This window comes from Martes martes, assembly GCF_963455335.1.
Source record: "Martes martes genome assembly, chromosome: 5".
NCBI classification, from domain to species: Eukaryota; Metazoa; Chordata; class Mammalia; order Carnivora; family Mustelidae; genus Martes; species Martes martes.
Window position 1 is genome coordinate 22893976 of NC_137892.1, and position 17496 is coordinate 22911471.

Genomic DNA, 17496 nt, shown 5'->3' on the forward strand with positions numbered 1-17496 from the left:
CCCTTCTCCCTTTCCAGTAACCCCTGCCTGCCTCCTGCATGGCCGTCTGCATCCCCCTTCCTCCGTCTTGCCACCCTGCTGTGCCCTCAGTGGCTCTGACCGTGGTCACTCCATGTGGGTGACGCCTATGCTGATCCCACGAGAGAAGCATCTAGGCTTGGAGCTCCAGGCCATCTGTTGAAAATCAAAATACGGTTACATAGTAGCTTCTGTGGTATTTCAACAGCCCTGAAAGTGTTTCTCAAGTGCCCAAGTATTTGGTTAATAGTCCTTCCTCTAAATAGGGAATAGAACTTGGCATAATGTACATTTTTTCTTACATAGAAGAAGCAGGCTATTCCCGATAGGCATTACGTTTTCTTACATCATACTTAGACTTAGTATAAAATGGAGTAATTATTGATTAAGGACGGTGATCGCAGTAAGTCAGGGGGCGAAACTGAGGCAAATTTGTGTAAATGGTGTAAATAATTTCTTAACCGATGAACCAGCCTATTGTTTAGCAACCCAACTATAAAACAATTCCTCTGATGCATCCAGTGTGTGTGCCTTAAACCACTCGCCCTAGAAAAACATTAAGATGGACAACATGGTCATGCCTTTCTTCCATTCAGTCATTAGAAATGAAACGTTTGCCTCACAATCTTTTGCCTTTTTCCTGCTCAGACCCATTCGATGACTTCCCATCGTTGACTCTAAGTGAGAGAACAAAGGCCTTGGTCTTGAAGACTCGAGAGGTCGTGGGTAAGGTAGAGCTCTGGGGTCAAGCTGCACAGCAATTTTATTCTGAGGAATGAAGGAGGAAGGCAAATGAGATGAGATTGAAGAGGGACATCTTCTTGATTATTTTCCTCTTTACCTCAACAAATGGCATCTTGTCTCCATCCAAACTCTAGCAGAAATCGTAAGTCCAAAGCAAAGCCTTATGTGGGACTTGCAGTAAATAGAACTGCCTCACCCACACAGAGAATCCGCAATCAGCATTGGAGACCATGGAAATATTGCCTCCAGCCAGCTCCTCTCTGGAGTCCAACAACATTCAGCAAATATATTCTTTACAACACACATTATCTAGGAATTACTTGGGCTTTTCCTCTTCTCCTCCTTTCATAAGCAGGTTGGTCCTTAAGGTGAGAACAAGACAGGTCTCTACACCAGGGGGAGGCAAGGGGGAGCTGTGGAGCCCCATGACCTGGAATGGGTGAAGAGCTTGGGTGGGCAAAGCAGAGGGTCCACGCAGTGGAGAGCAGCTTGGTGCAGGATGGCAGAGCCCAAGGAAGTAAGCAGGATAAGCACACAGAGCAGGGAGGGGGCTTATGACATGGAGAGTCAGAGCCCAAACAGGGTGAGGATGGGGAGTCCAAGTCCTAGTGGGGTAAAGAGGACTTCCTAGGCTAGGCCAGTGTCCCAGCATGAGGTATCAGAGCCTGAGGATGGTGAGGAGGGCGTCACATGGGGTGCGGCAGAGCAGCGATGGGAGCTCGGTTACCACAGGTGAATGAACCAAGTACCAAAATACGCAAATGATCATAGGACCCAGGTATCTCACCGTTGGAGAAGAGCGTAGCTAACATTGAAAAAGAGAGATCTGGGATGAACCTTTGGTCATTGGGTTGGAATTGGAGGTACTGGTGTAAACAGTCCTCATCGTTGTCAACATAGGGATAGAGTCATACACAGAGACGGAAATGTGTGTAGACACGTCTTACTCTTTCTCTATAGGCGAAGAGATGCAGATATATGTAGGTACAGAAATGGATATAGATATACATGTCAACATTGACTCTACCTTCTCAACTGAGGGGGCCTGGGGCAGCAACTTCCTACTAACAGTGAGCACAGCCCAGATGTTGGCTTCTAAAAGCCACCGTCCACCACATGAACCAGAGCTCCTCTGACAAATGGCTGATCTCAGGGCCTTGACAGGAAAGGGACAATTTGAGAGGGAATGTGCTTTTGTACCAAAAGACAAGGAAGTGCTCAAGGTCTGATGGGAACATGTCAAATCCTGATCCTTGACAAATCGGCATCACATGAATCTAATCATGAGGAAACAGCAGACAAACCCTAACTGAGGGACAGGCCACGAAATAGTCTTCAAAAGCCACAAGGTCACGGAAGTAGAGGAAAGAGAGAGGACCGTTTTTAGACTGAAGGAGTTAAAGATACAGGACAACAAAGTAACATGGAATTCTGAGCTGGATCCTTTTATAATACACAACATTACTGGGACAACTGGAAACATTTGAATGGAGTCTGAGGGTTAGATACTAGAAATGTATCAATGTTAATTTTCCCACTTGGAGAGGTGTGTTATAGTTAGGTAGAAGATATCCCTGACCTACAACCAGGGATATCTTCTATCTAACTATAACACACCTCTCCAAGTGGACAGGTGAATGAATAGGTCATCAAGGGACAACTTACTTTTAAGGATTCAGGGTGAAAAATGTTTTTCTTGTAATTTCACCTTTTCTACAAATGTGTGATTAAATAAACTAAATTTAAAAATAAATACAAGAATTATTTTTTAATCAAAACTGCAATATATTTTTCTTTTTTCTTTCAAACCACTTTTTCATTTAAACTTGGTAACAACCAAGTCTTAAAGTTAATCTGTTAAACATTTCAATAAGCACAAACTGAAAACATTGTTGTCCCCAAAGACTTAATGTCTTGTTTCAGCCAATATTTTCCATCTTGAACCAGAGGGACTGGGGCACCTGGGTGGGTCAGTTGGTTAAGCATCTGCCTTCAGCTCAGGTGTTGATCCCAGCGTCCTGAGATCTAGTCCCACATCTGGCACATGCTATCTCTCAAATGAATAAAAAACAATCCAGAGGGACTAAACCCTTAAAATATAAAAAACAATGTTACTCAAAGTTAACAAAGCTCTATAAATGTAAAATAAATGCAAATATTAAATTTTCAAATACAGTTTATTTGAAAGTTGTATGTAAGTATGTAGCACTTAGGTTTGCAAAGTTATTAAAACTTAAGACTCAGCTGAGTCTTTTGGAAAAGCCTCTTTACATACGTGAATGAATGTAACCTTGAAGCCACCATGGCAACAATTTGACTTAATCTATTCTACATTAATACCTAAATTGTATATTGCCATTTCACACAACTAGTGATAAATGGTACTTAAGTTAGAAGTCCTATAGCACACGATGCCTGCCATAGAGCTATGTAGGTTTATGTAGGACTATCTTGATTTTTTTAAAAAAGATTTTATTTATTTATTTGACAGAGTTCACAAGCAGGCAGAGAAGCAGGCAGAGAGAGAGGGGGAAGCAGGCTCCCTGCTGAGCAGAGAGTCTGATGCAGGGCTCAATCCCAGGACCCTGGGATCATGACCTGAGCCGAAGACAGAGGCTTTAACCCACTGAGCCACCCAGGCGTCCCAGGACTATTTTGATTTAATAAAAACTCTGTGCAAGGTGCAAACATCAGCTCCTTCTATTCCTTTCATTGGAGAAAATCGAACTAGATGAATAAAATCTGGCTTGACTTGGGTGCCGTAACACAACTTCAGAATTCCAAATGGAATTTAGAGGCACGGAATGAAGAATGGAGTTCCTGTTCTATTTTCAAAGTTCATATCTTCATATCTTTGGGTCAGGATATTCCAAATAATAAATTACAGGCTTTTATTTTTCTAATGGATTTTAATGTAGCAGAGTATGGAAACATTTATTTATATGGGTTTCAGATTGTACACTGCAACCAATATTTTAAAAACTACAGGTGTCCAGTTGTGGTATAGTTTCAAAGAAGAGTGTCTACAATTATCTGGAAAAGCTATTAAAATACTCTTAATTAAGGTCACACTTTCTTCATACATGTCAACCAAAAGAACACATATTGAATGTAGGAGCAGATTGAATGTAGAAGCAGATCTGAGACTCCAGCCACTTCTGTGAAGCCAGACAATGCCATTCTGCTATTTTGTGGGGGATATTTTTGTAAAATTTATTTATGTTATCATATACTGGATTTATTGCTGCTTTCCTAAAAATTAGTAAACATTTCTTAAACATTTCTTTGTTTTATTTCTAGAATGTTAAATAATGACAGGTGTTTTTTTTTTTTTTTTAATAGAAACTTTCCTGGATCAGCTGGGTGGCTCAATTGGTAAAGCATCCGACTCTTGATCTCAGCTCAGGTCTTGATCTCAGGGTCGTGAGTTGGAGTCCCACGTTGGGCTCCATGCTGGGCGTGGAGCCTGCTTAAAAAAAAAAAAAGAAAAAGAAACTTTTCGTATTCAAACCATATTCTTTTTTTTTTTTTTAAGGATTTTATTTATTTATTTGACAGAGATCACAAGTAGGCAGAGAGTCAGGCAGGGGTGTGGGAGGGAAGCAGGCTCCCTGCTGAGCAGGGAGCCCGATATGGGGCTCGATGCCAGGACCCTGGGATCATGACTTGAGCCGAAGGCAGAGGATTTCACCCACAGAGCCACCCAGGTGTCCCCAAACTCTATTCTTAAAAGTATATTATAACTTACTTTGCTAAAAGCGTATTTTGTGAAAAAGGGTTATTTGTGTAGGTGTGTATATGGAACCCAGCGTATGTAGGGGTTTGTACATAATTGGTGTATGTGTGAACACCTGCCTGTCCTAGGCTAAACTGCATGTTAATTCCATCCCCACCCCCCCACCCCCAAAAAAGAAATAGCCACAGAGATAAGGCCAAGACGACCTCTCTCTTTACTTTCTCCCACGAACAATGCCAAGCTGCGGAATGTATTCTATTTGGAAGACTTGCTGCGTCCTGCACCCCGGGAGTACATAGATACAGGTCAGTAAAGCTAGGGGGTACTTACTAAGCTTGTTGTTTGCATGAGTTTCTTCTTTGTTGCTCTCATAGTGGTGATCGTCCTATGATTTAGAATGGCCCCTCAACATTAGCATCACTTATAAGTTATAATATACTTGGGATCAACAGTCTGACAGTTCCATGGGTTCCTATGAAACTGAACAATCCTTAGCAATGCCAAGCGTCTGAGGCCTCCTTTAGGAGATTGTCCTAAGAACACCCCGTAGCAGAGAACAGGTAGGATCTTCTTCAGAAGGTGTTTCTTGGACCTCAGCAGCGAGCAGAAAGCCTTCTTAATGTGGCTTCGGTATTTATGAACTGCTGCAAAAGCCAGACAGGGGGAGAGTACTTGTTTCTTCCGTAAGGTGGGTGGTCTCCTCATCTCTCCCTGCTCCCGGGTCAACACATCCCCAGACTTTACAGAAAATACACTCCTATTATAAATACGTAGAGAGAAGTTTGACCCACTCACCGGAAGTGACTTTTTGCAGTAGAGAAAGCTGGGGCCAGCTGGAGAACACTTGCTCAGTGAGTACCCTCCGCGAGCCAGCTTCTTCTTCTCCTCAAAATACCCTATGGGGGTATGTGTCCAGTAGATGTGATTTTAATGTTAGGGATTAAGAGAAGTCAAAAAGCAAAGGACCCCCAAGTTAGAGCACTGAAATCAGCTCTCCCGCTGGGGCTGGGGGATAAAGGACCAAGGTTGCCGTTCTCGGCGTGCAGAATCTGGGGCCAGGAGTATGAGTGTCTGTTTCCTTGGGGTCCACCCAGGTGTCCTCATTGCAAATCTCAGGGTCTCAGTTCTCCTCAATCAGTGGCCCGACTCTCTCAGTCTGGACTTGGAAGGCTGTGAATTAGACGTGGGCTGAAACTCTGGGTCCCATGGAACAGCTATGAGAATTACGAGCTTCTTCTAGAAATGCCTTTGAAGGTGTCTGGTTCTCTAAGACTCGAGCTGGTCGTTGCCTTCCCATAAGCGTCCAGCACACTCAGAAATAGCCACGCCACCCCACATCTTTGCAGCGACAGTGGCCAAACCCAGCAGGCACCGGGTCCCTGGAGGCACTTGCTTCGTTCAGTAGGTACCTCCCTGTAATTAACCTGATGATGGTGGTGTCAGTGCTCTGTCCAAAGTCACGGGCATGATCAGAATCCCACCTCGACAGTCTGTTTCCTGGGAGTCTGCTGCCAACAGTCAGGGTTCAATCAGGAAAACCCAAACAGGCTTTGCTTTTTTTGGACTGAGAGAACTTATTATTTTTTTAAATATAAAGAACTGAAAAGGTAAAAGAGAAAAAATCATTGCTGGGGTGATGCTGGTAGAGCAGGAAGCAGAGAGGACCAGGCAAGTCCCTTGTCTCCAGGGCAGCCTCCCGGTGACCCACAGCGCCCCCTGCTGGCAGATCTGGCAAAGCCGAGTGTGTTTGCAGAGTCCTGTCCTAACATCACACAGCGGGAAACATCCAGCTCAGGCCGGTGGAATTGTTCGGATTTTAACACGTGGGGGAAGGAAGCCTTAAGACTGCAGCACCCTCAGAGGCAGAAGCCAGAACGGAAAACCCACTCTGTCTCCTGCCAACCCTCATTTACTTTGGGATTTTCTTTTACCTTTTAATTTAGGACACGGTTAAGATACTATTATATGCTGGCAAGCCTCATTTGAAAGCTTTTAATCTGCACACACCCACTGTGGACCGGAACTGTAATAGGGTGTCAGGTAAGCAGCTCCCAGAAAAACAGGCAGGGCTTCACCCAGACGCGGCCATTCAAAACAAACAAAGCAAGACAAAAAAAAAAAAAAAAAAAACACCCGCTTCCCAAGAATGACTTGTGTAAGAAAGTTAAATTTGGACTTGTATGGAAAAGAAGCTTAAGGCAAATGCATTGTAATAGGTTGTTGCACCTACTTTGCAAACAATATTAACATAGATTTTTAGGGAATGGTCAAAGTTCTAAAATAACTAGTTTCATGCTGTCAAATCACAATTTGCTTTGGCTTACAAGTGAATTTGAAAATTGTTGATTACAGAGGCACCTGGCTGTCTCAGTCAGAAGAGCCTGCGACTCTTGATCTTGGGGTCGAGAGTTCGAGCCCCACGTTGGGTGTAGTGATTTAAGTAAATTTATTTAAGTAAATAAATAAAATCTTAAAGAAATCATAGATTATCCAGGACATATAGCCTGAGGATACTTTCTTGATAGAAATAAACTTCACTGATGTAAATATAACTCACGAATACACTCGTATTACTCGTGAAAGCTAGCTTTAGCTGAAATGCTCTGTTCCTGTGGTTTTCTAAAACCATGTGCGGCCGTAGAAAGGATTTAAGTGAATCCAAAGTTTAAAATATCAGAAATTTAATTTAATAGCAATTCTAAATGCAGAAGTCAAATTCCTGCAACATATGAGTGCTTAATTTGTTGATGCATTTTGAGTGTCCTTTTTGAGTTTTTCCTTCAAGAGCTAGTAATGATATTTTTCTTTGTATATATTTTCTTTCTTTCTTTCTTCTCTCTTTCTCCCTCCCTCTCTCTCTCTTTCTCTCTCTCCTTCCTTCTTTCTCTTCTTTCTTTCTTTCTTTCCCTTCCTTTCTTCCTTCCTTCCTTTCTTTCTTTATTTTTTTCAAGTAGGCTCCACACCCAGCACAGAGCCCAAGGCAGGGCCCAAACCCACAACCTTGAGATCAAGACCTAATCAAGAGCCAATCAAGAATCGGGTATATTTTTTAAAAATTTTATTTGTTTATTTGAGAGGGGGAGCATGCAAGTGCAGGAGTGGTGGGGAGAGGGAGAAGCAGACTCCCCGCTGAGTGGGGAGCCCAATTCAGGGCTCAATCTGAGAACCCTTGGGATCATGACCTGAGCTGAAGGCAGATACTTTAACAGACTGAGCCACTCAGGTGCTCCTGTTTTATCCCATTTCTAATTGGGAAGTCTCCTCTGAGCACTCCTTTTTCTCGCTAGTAACTTGAAAGTATGGCACTGCCTTAATGACTTTCTCTAGGGCTTCTTGAAACTATTTTATGGATTCCATAGCTGTTGATGAAGTATAGCGAGTTCTTGATTATGTCGGCCAGCAGTGGGGGTGGGAGGACTCAGGCAAAGGAAGGCTCAGCATGGCTCTTGTCCCCAAACTCTATCTCATTAGGACAGGTCCAGTTTTGTTGGTTTCACACGTTGGGGTTGGTTTAGAGAAAAATCTCAAAACGATGTTTGAGAACTAATGGACTCCATGATCTCCAGAGCCTCACACTGACATCTCACTTGTTCATTCCTCAAGGATCTTCTACGCCCATGACCTTGCTCTGCAGAATCCATAGGTCCTACACATGCTCTTCTCAGAGGCCCGTCACTTACCTATGAAATGACTCACCTGTGGGTGTAGAAGCGGTCTAACAAATTATATTTAATGGACATGAAAATTCTGGAGCCGGTCTTGACTGATCCTTGGTCACTGAGAAACATGCCCTCCAGGACGGCATTCTTTTTTTTTTTTTTTTAACATTTTAAAAAATATTTTATTTATTTATTTGACAGACAGAGATCACAAGTAGGCAGAGAGAGAGGCAGAGAGGGAGGGAAGCAGGCTCCCCGCCAAGCAGAGAGCGCGATGCGGGGCTCAATCCCAGGACCCTGAGATCATGACCTGAGCCAAAGGCAGAGGGTTAACCCACTGAGCCATGCAGGCGCCCCAGGACCGCATTCTTGAAGTGGTTTAAGGATGTTTTCTTTCTGGGTTGAGGTTTTGCGCCATCTGCTGGACATCTTTATTTTGCACCTCCTATGAGAACGGCGTTTATTCTGAGACCTTTTTAAAATATGTATTACTACTTATAAAATTGTAAAATATACGTTTATTCTAGGAAATGGGTCCGTGTAGGAAATGACAAAGGGTAAAACAAAAACCCAGAGATACCTACTGCTCTTAATGACATTTCCTTGTACATACACACACACACACACACACACACACACACACAAGAATGTATTGTCTTTTCATTTTGGCTTGTGTTAGTATTTGTTTTCCTTCTTTAACACAAATTTGAGATCAACGCTGTGTTGGTTTAGGCTGTGGCAGAGGTGAAGGGAGAGGACACATTGTGGGTGTAAGATTCGTGGGGAGGGACTATTGGGTGATTCACTTGTCCTATCCGAGGCAGGAATCTTGGGTTCCAATTTAACTGGGCAAGGAGGAATAGAGGTAGGATTCGGAGAGTGGAAAAGATCCTGAAAAAGTGCCTAATATTGCTCAGAATCACAGGAAACAGATCCCCCCCATTACCCTTCCCACTGGTAAATGTGACATCATGCTTCTCTGCTAGTGGATGTATCTTGAGCCCCAATGTGCTAGTTGCTGAGACGCATATTATAGGACAGAGAGGCCTTGTAGATCCAGGAGGGGACAAGCGTGTGTATAGAACTAATTAGAAATAGAAGCTTGGAAACACTGAAGCAGGGGGGCTTATCCTAATTGAGCAGCAGGACTACGAGAAAAACACAAGTGGGTCCTGGAGGTGGGGGCAGTCCTGGCATTTAGGAATGGATAATGGAAGTCGAGTTGACGGAAGGAAAGGAGACTTAGGTCACATCACAGAAGCCTGAAACATGTGCTGAGGATCACAGCGCATCACCGAGGTGTTAGAGGAGGAAAGGGACACAATGGGACCCATTTTCGGAGGCTGTGACTATGGTCATGCTTATGTGAAGATTTGAAGGACTGAAGGCAGAGAAACCGGGTTTGAGTCTGAAGCTGGGCTGGTAGATATGGGGGGGTATTAAACAGAGATGAAAATTCATTATTCTGTGCACCGAGGCAACAGAACGCCATCAGAAAACCACGGTCCATGAATAATTACTGCTAAGTAAAGCAAATTTGGACCCAGTTGTGGAAGACATCAGAGAGCAAACGTATGGTTCGATGGCTCTTTACCAATATGCACTTCCACATGGCATGGGGCGTCTTGAGGGAAACTGGAAACCCTTGGAATCGCAAGGCTCATACGGGCTTTCTGAGCATCGCTGGGGCCTGAGAGACATCATGGAGTGACAGAGAAAATGGAACAGAGTGGGGACGTGAAGAGACAAAGTACTTTGCTACTGGAATGGTAGGGAGTAGGAGGCAGGATAGATGGTAGTCAGCCCTCTGAGTACCAGCCTTAATCAGTGATAGGACCAGGGGCATTCCAAGCTTAACTATAAACCAGGAGCACATACAGAGCCTTAAGCACAGAGCAAGGGGTCGGTGGGAAATTTTCCAAGTGAACATACCTCTCCCTATTATTCTCCCCCCCGGGTTCATCTCCCCAGTCCCTCTGTCCCTCTTCCCGTTATCCTTCACCAAATAGCTGTCTCAGAAAGAATAGCCTCTGTGCAAAGACTCCAGATAATCCAAAAAGATCCGCATGGAACCTCCACAGAGGCACTGGGAGATAAATAACAAATAACTGATAAAGAACACATGGGAGACGAAACATACCAGAAAGCCGAAGAAAATATGAACAAACTTCAACACGGAATAAAAATTTCAGAAAACATTTCTTCTTTGAAAGAAGAGATCAAATTATACGTAGGACTCAAAAGAAATAAAAGGAGAGAAAAAGATAAGAAATAAATCAACCCGGCAGAAGCAGAACTAATGAGATTTATATCCACAAATGCTTTTATTAGGGGGGAAAAAAAGGAATGAGAACTAACAAGCTAAGCATACATCTTAAGAAAATAGAAAAATAACACAAAACATACCCCAAATAGAAAGAATAAAAGAGAAACAAAAATATAAGAATGAAATGAATGAATGAATGAAAAGAAGGAAGGAAGGAAGAGACAGATAGACAGAAATTTAGAAATGTAGAAAGAAAGAAAGAAAAAGAAGAGGAAAGAAAAAAGAAAGAGGAAGGAAGGAAGATTTTCCTTTACAGGATGAGAAACATTTAAGAGAGAAGGCGCGAAATAGCAGTAGGAATAAAAAGGAAGACATAACTACAGACACTTCAGACATAAAAGAAAACATAATGATGTTTTGAACAAATTTATGTCAGTAACTTTGAAAATCTGGAAAAAAAAAAAACTCCTAGAAAAATGTGATTTACCAAAATCGTCTCTAGGAAAAAAGAAATACCTTCTAGATTTTCATTTTGAAATGAATCACACTGTATCTTTCTTCCTGCCAACAAGTACCTTTCCACTGTATCATTTTAATGGCTACCTTGTATTACATAACTGTGTTTGATAATGACATTGTTACATTAAAAAACAAAAAGATTTCGTTTGTTTTAGAAAGAGAGAAAGAGAGAGTAAAAGCAGGGGGCGGGGCAGAGGGAGAGGGAGGTGGAAAGGATCTCCAGCAGACTCCACGTGGAGCTTGGAGCACGACAAAGGGCTCCGCACAGGGCTTCATCTCACTACCCTAAGCCGAAACCAAGTCGGTTGCTTAACCAACTGAGCCATCCAGGCATGCCCAAAGTCGTTAAATTTTTACTCTCCCAACCCAGTCACTCTCTAACCCAGCAATTAATACAAGATGCTAAATTTTTGCAAAGAGCTTGATCTTTCCTTAAAAGAAATCCCCCAGAGTAATTGCTGGGTCAAAGTTGTCTATTTTAGAGCTGTTTTATGCCCCATATGTCTATAATCTTTTTAAGGCATGACGGGAAGGCATTTCTAGAAAAGAAAAGAACAGAAACAATTTGAGGTACGGCAAATACAAACTGTCTGGAGAATAGGAAGTAGTCCTTGAAGTAATACAGGTTCTATGACATTAGTACATGAAATTAGCACAGCAATATTTACCTAATAGTTTCACTAATAGCAATGGTAAATATATAGTCGTAGTCAGTTTAACACTAATAATAGTAAAATGATCTTTTGGGGAAAAAAATGATTCACTTGCACATGGTATAAACTTACATTGATCTCTGTTCGGGTTAAGAAAAAAGGTGTAAAATCATTTCCCTAGTTTTCCAGAACAGAGCTCCTGGAGCTCTTGGAACTCATACATGCCCTGCTTCCTTTCTTTTCCCTTGCCTTATGCTGCCTGCCCACCAACCCCTCCAGTTTCATCATTGGGAAAGACATTTTATTAGAATCTGTATAGATACACAGATCCCACTGATAAGGTTTCAGCCTTATCATAGCCCATCTCCCACTGGACCCTTCCAGAAAATGTAGACTTCTACATTCAGCTCCTGCTCCAAGCAGCTCCATGTGCTTAGAACATCCTCTCTCTGCCTGGATTTCCCTGTTCATTTTTCTTTTTTCTTTTCTTTTTTAAGATTTTATTTATTTGACAGAGAGAGATCACAAGTAGTCAGAGAGTCAGGCAGAGGGAGAGGGAGAAGCAGACTCCCCGTGGAGCAGAGAGCAGGGCTCCATCCCAGGACCCTGGGATCATGATCTCAGCTGAAGACAGCCACCCAACCGACTGAGCCACCCACGTGCCCCTTCTCTATTCATTTTTCAAGATTAACTCAATGGCCACCTCTTCTCGGGAGCCCTCCTTGACGTCTCCCTCCCCAGGGAAAGCCACGTGTCTCTTCACTCCCTCCCCTGCCCCCTGCACCCCCCCCCCACCCAGTGTCCTGAGCAATTGTGATGCACATGTAGTATGTCTTTGATTACATATCTCCTTCTAGACTTGTGAGCTCTCTGGAGAGGAGCCATGTCTTAATGGTGTTGCTATCTTGCACACAGTTCCTGGCCGATGACAGGTATTTAATCAATGCCTGCTGAGTGAATGATGGGATGAGTAGCAGTAATGGATAACCACTCCCCCACCCTCCCCACCTGGGGAGAGGGAGCCACGGCTTCTGGCTCAGGTTATGAGTTCCATGCACTCACTGGACCTCCTGGGTGATTCCTTTTCAAAAGCACAACCCATCACGGTTTCATAGTGTAACAGCACTTTACTTAACCAAACACCAGCCACAGCGAACCTGCCGCGATAGTGCCCAGACAATAAGAATTAATCTCAATTGGATTTTTTTTTTATTAGTCGCTTAATAAACCCATGAGAGGTTGTTCGGGAGCTGCAGAGCATGCTAACACATTTAGCCAGATAAAGCTGGAACCTTTCCCACTGCAGCCCTTCCCTAGATGCTGATGACTCTCAGAGCCAGTGACTTTTTAATTATTTCCCAAGCCACGCCCTGTGTCAGATCGAGTTGATTGGAATTATTTGGCTACAAGTAACAACTTGTCTCATATCCTTATGTACTATACTAGTAGAGCATAGGTAGTATACTTCTTTACATGGAGGGTAGATATTCTATGGTACTCTGTCATTTTCATTAATTAATATCGTCTGTAATCACTCTATATCCCTGCATAGACATCTTCCTCACTCTCTTCTCACAGATGCATTGTATCCCATGCCTACAAATAGGCATTCCAATATTTTGCAACAATAAATGATACTACAAGAAATAAGCTTATGAGCCCTGTTGCTTGTAAAATACAGTGTATATTTCACATTAACATGCAGCTAGCTACAAATTGCTAAAATAAGGTAACACAACTCACAAACGTAAAGATTTTTACTCTCCAGGAATTCGTATGTGAACTGAGGGGAGTTTTAGTGTGTGAATCCTTCATTCAAAAAAGCAACCAGTTTTATTTTACCTTCAGTTTATTCTCCCAAAAACCTGAGCATTATCTCAAGAGAAAAAAATTAATATTTTCTTAGCAGAAGTCATGTTGAAATTGCACTAAAGGGATGCCTGGCTGGCTCAGTCTGTGGAGATACAAGTCTCGATCTCGGTGTCACGAGTTTAAGCCCCATGCTGGGCATAGAGCCTACTTTTTAAAAAATTGCAATAAATTCAAGAGTTGCAAATTTGCAAGATATTATTAACTTTAAAAAATACTCCATTTTTTATGATTAAATGTTTATCTTTTTGAAAACATGATGTAAATTTCTTCTGAAGATTTGCCAGTTGAACCATTAGTCTGAATAGCTAGTAGATTTTGCGGGAGAAACTTGGAAATCATACAGGATAATTATTTTGTATGATTTATTTTCCTTCTTAAGTTGAAGAACTAAGAGGAAGCAATAATTTTCAATCCTCTGGTTCACTGTTCTTTCTTAGCACTATAATTTTTTTTTTTTTTAAGTTTTCAGTTGGGACTTTGGGTTGGTGAAAATCCTTATTCTTTAAAAAGACTTACCGCCATCTGGTTTTTAGAGGATTCCTGTCCTTGCATTTAGCCCGTAATGTGTTTGTTTTTTGTGTTCATCTTGTGTGGTAAAATCAGAGAGGAGTCCCTTTTCCGGTCGGGTGTGTAAGAACAAAGCCAAACGTGGGCCAAAGAATGTATATTTGTAAGGCGTGATTGCAAAGAAACCTGGTGGGATTTTTAGCCACGTTGAGGTGTTTCAGTCCTTAATTTGCAAGATGGCATTGGCAATCCTTAAGTGGCAAGATGGCAAATTTTTTATATGCAAAAATTCCTGTGCGATCTCAAAAATGTAGCCCTAACTTCATGGATATAAGGAATAGTATCATTGCCGGATAGGTCACAAGCTCTTCTAACTGAAGATTTTGTTTCTTTTCCTTGCTTTTTGTAGCAAAAGTAATTAAGAACGAAATGGTTGTTTGTACCCTCTAATTCACAAATGAATGGGGTGGGTATGAACCTGCCATGAAGTAGTTTTAATGACTCACAGCACAATATCCTAGCTCTCGAAGCAGAGGCCGGTAGTCAGGGGGCTGTGCTTTAGAGATTAATATGATCTTAGGCACAACTTATAAACATGATTTAGTTTTCTCTTGGGGCAGCACAGTTTTTTCCTATATGGTTTTTAGCTTAAATGTGTATATTTTTAAATTTTGATGTGCAAAATTTACTGTGTAATCTCAAAAATAGAGCAGTTGCTTAATGGATGTGAAGTTTAAATCAAAGATATTTAATCCTGGCACAACCTTAAGGTTTTATAGCATTGCCAGATGGGTTGAAGGCTCTTATAAGTGAATATTTTCCTCTCCTTATTCTTTCCAAGAGCACTATTTTATTCACTTATCTTTTCAAGAATGTATAGATAATATGAAATATATTACATAAAGATTATGTAATAGAAATAATATGTCATATAAATTATATATGCTATAATTATGTATCTCATAAATTATATATAATATGTTACATATAAATTATATAAATAATATATGGTATATAATAAAATAAATAATATAAATAATAAAGATAATATAGAGATATAATTTTACAGTGATAGTGTATTAATATAATTATATAATACAAATTATATAATATAATAATGTAAACTCTATTTTCTATATACTGCGTGTGTGTGTGTGTGTGTATGTGTGTATGTGTGTCTATGTGGAGGTGTGTGTGCTATTTACACTGAACTATAATTACAGCCAGCGGGAAATTGGTATTAATATTAGTTGAACACTTGAAGTCAACATATGAGACTCAAAAGTAGAGTCAAAACTAAAGCTCGAGACTGGAAGATGGGGAACAGATGAACGGTCATTCCCTGATGTCGTATGATTTTAGAATAGGCTCTCAGTGGAAGAGAGAGTTGACACTACTAACCAGCCCCCACCTCTCCGGCTTCCCACCTCTCCGCCTCTCGCCTCTCAGCCATTGTTAAAAAAGCGTTCAATTGTAGGAGCACCTTGGAGGCCTTGTGGCTTTCTCCCCAGAGGGCTCTACGGTTTCTCAGCAAAACAAAGGAAACAAGGAAGGACAGTTTCTCTTGTTTCCAGTATTTCTTCCTTCTTTTTCATCCAGCAGAAAGGTATGTGCGTTTTCTCTCTGCTACTGGCCACAGGGCTTGCCGAACAACTGTCCTTAGGAAGGGGTGACAGAAGTAGGAGATCAGTCCTTGCAAAGACGATCCTTTTCTAAGGGTGCATTTACACCGGATCCCCTCTGAGGCTGGTAGAGAGAGATGAGGCTAAAGGTGGCCACCAGATGTTGACTCTGAATATATATTGCCGTATTAATGTGTCATAGTTGAGAGTGGAAGAGAATTGGGGTCCTTTTGTTACAGCATGGACGGAAATAAAAATGGAAGCAAAGAAATGAGCTTAAGAGAATGTTCGGGGTCTGGAGAAAAGAACCTCCACACTTAAAATGTGGGAGGACTGATTGGAAGTGTACTTATCAGGACAATGCTGTGTCAGGGAAGGAAGAATTTCCTCTACCCTTCAAGATTCTTCTAGCTGGACTTAGAATCAAATCGAAAGCAGACCGATTAGCAGGAGAAAATCAAATGTAATAGTGTACAAACAGAGAATTCACGTGGACATGGGAATTCCAAAGAGAGTGAGGCAATGGGAGATTTATAGGAGCTAAAGAGAGGGGCAGGGGTCTGAAGATACAAGAGAAGGAAGACCATTGTCGGGAAGGTGAAAGGAGATGTTTGGAAAACAAAGGGGTTGCCTGGTTATGTAGGTACGTTTCTTAGGTAGAGGGGAGTGTCTGTTAATTGCTCTCTTCCTAGTACAAACAGGCAGTTGAAGGGAGATAAAGAGCTTTTCCTGAATCTTCTGGGTTTTGATGGCTTTTACCTCAAAAATAATGCTCATGATCCAGTGGCCCATTTAGGGGCGGCCTGCCCTTGGCCCCTACAGCTGAAAATGGCCTAATCTTCTGATCTCCTTAAAAGAATTGCCTTCCTTCTCTCTTTTGCATTGATGGGGCCGACAACACATGCAGGTTTCTGGCTTTTACAATCTTTAAAATTGCAGGGAACAGTGAAAATGTATAATTCAGGAGATCGGGATTATGAAGAAGGTGTGAGGGGAGAGGCCCTCGTGGCTGTGGATCTGTTCAGTGACCCCGATGGGTTTTGCAAGGGGGTTCGGTCTCAGAGCGATGGCAGATTGCCACATTCCGGCAGCAGGATGAATAGCTCTGGGTCACTCTGTGCTCCTGTCACTGACCCATCTGTGCTAGGCATCCCTTCAAATTACTTTAAGCACAGGATACTCGTTTTCACTTTTTATTTTTTATTTTTTATCTTTTATTTTTTTGAGAGAGGGAGATAGAAAGCAGAGGAGAGACAAAGGGAGAGGGAGAGAGAGAATCTCAAGCAGACTCCCTGCCCAGCATGAAGCCAGACACGGGTCTCCATCTCATGACCCGGAGATCATGATCTGAGCCAAAATCAAGAATCAGACACTTCACTGACTGAGCCACCGAGGCATCCCTGTTTTCACATTATTTTATACTGAGCTACAGAAGGATGGGTGTGTGTGTGTGTGTGTGTGTGTGAGAGAGAGAGAGAGAGAGAGAGAGAGAGAAAATACAGCATAGGATATATACTTCTATTTTGTAAATCAAACTGTTTCTAAAGCATTTACATTGTTTAAGAGCACTCCCAAAGGCTTGGATGCAAATTACCACTCATTCTTAGGGACAAATAGCCATGAAGATTTTGTGGGAGGTTCTCGTGTGGTTTTGTGGCTTTGAAAACAGCTGACTGAGCTGGGAGGGAGCAGCAGGGGAATGGCTTAATTGATCAGCAGCACCGCTGCTGTTTCCCTCTCCCGCCCGCATCCCTGGTGGGATCCATCTCACCCGTCAATTACCTCAGTGACCTGTCATTTTTAGCAAGTAGAGGAAACTAAGGCTGGAGACCGGATGAGATTAAAACAGCTTGAATCTGCTCTTTGATTCACACATTTTCATGAAAACCTTTCCATTAAG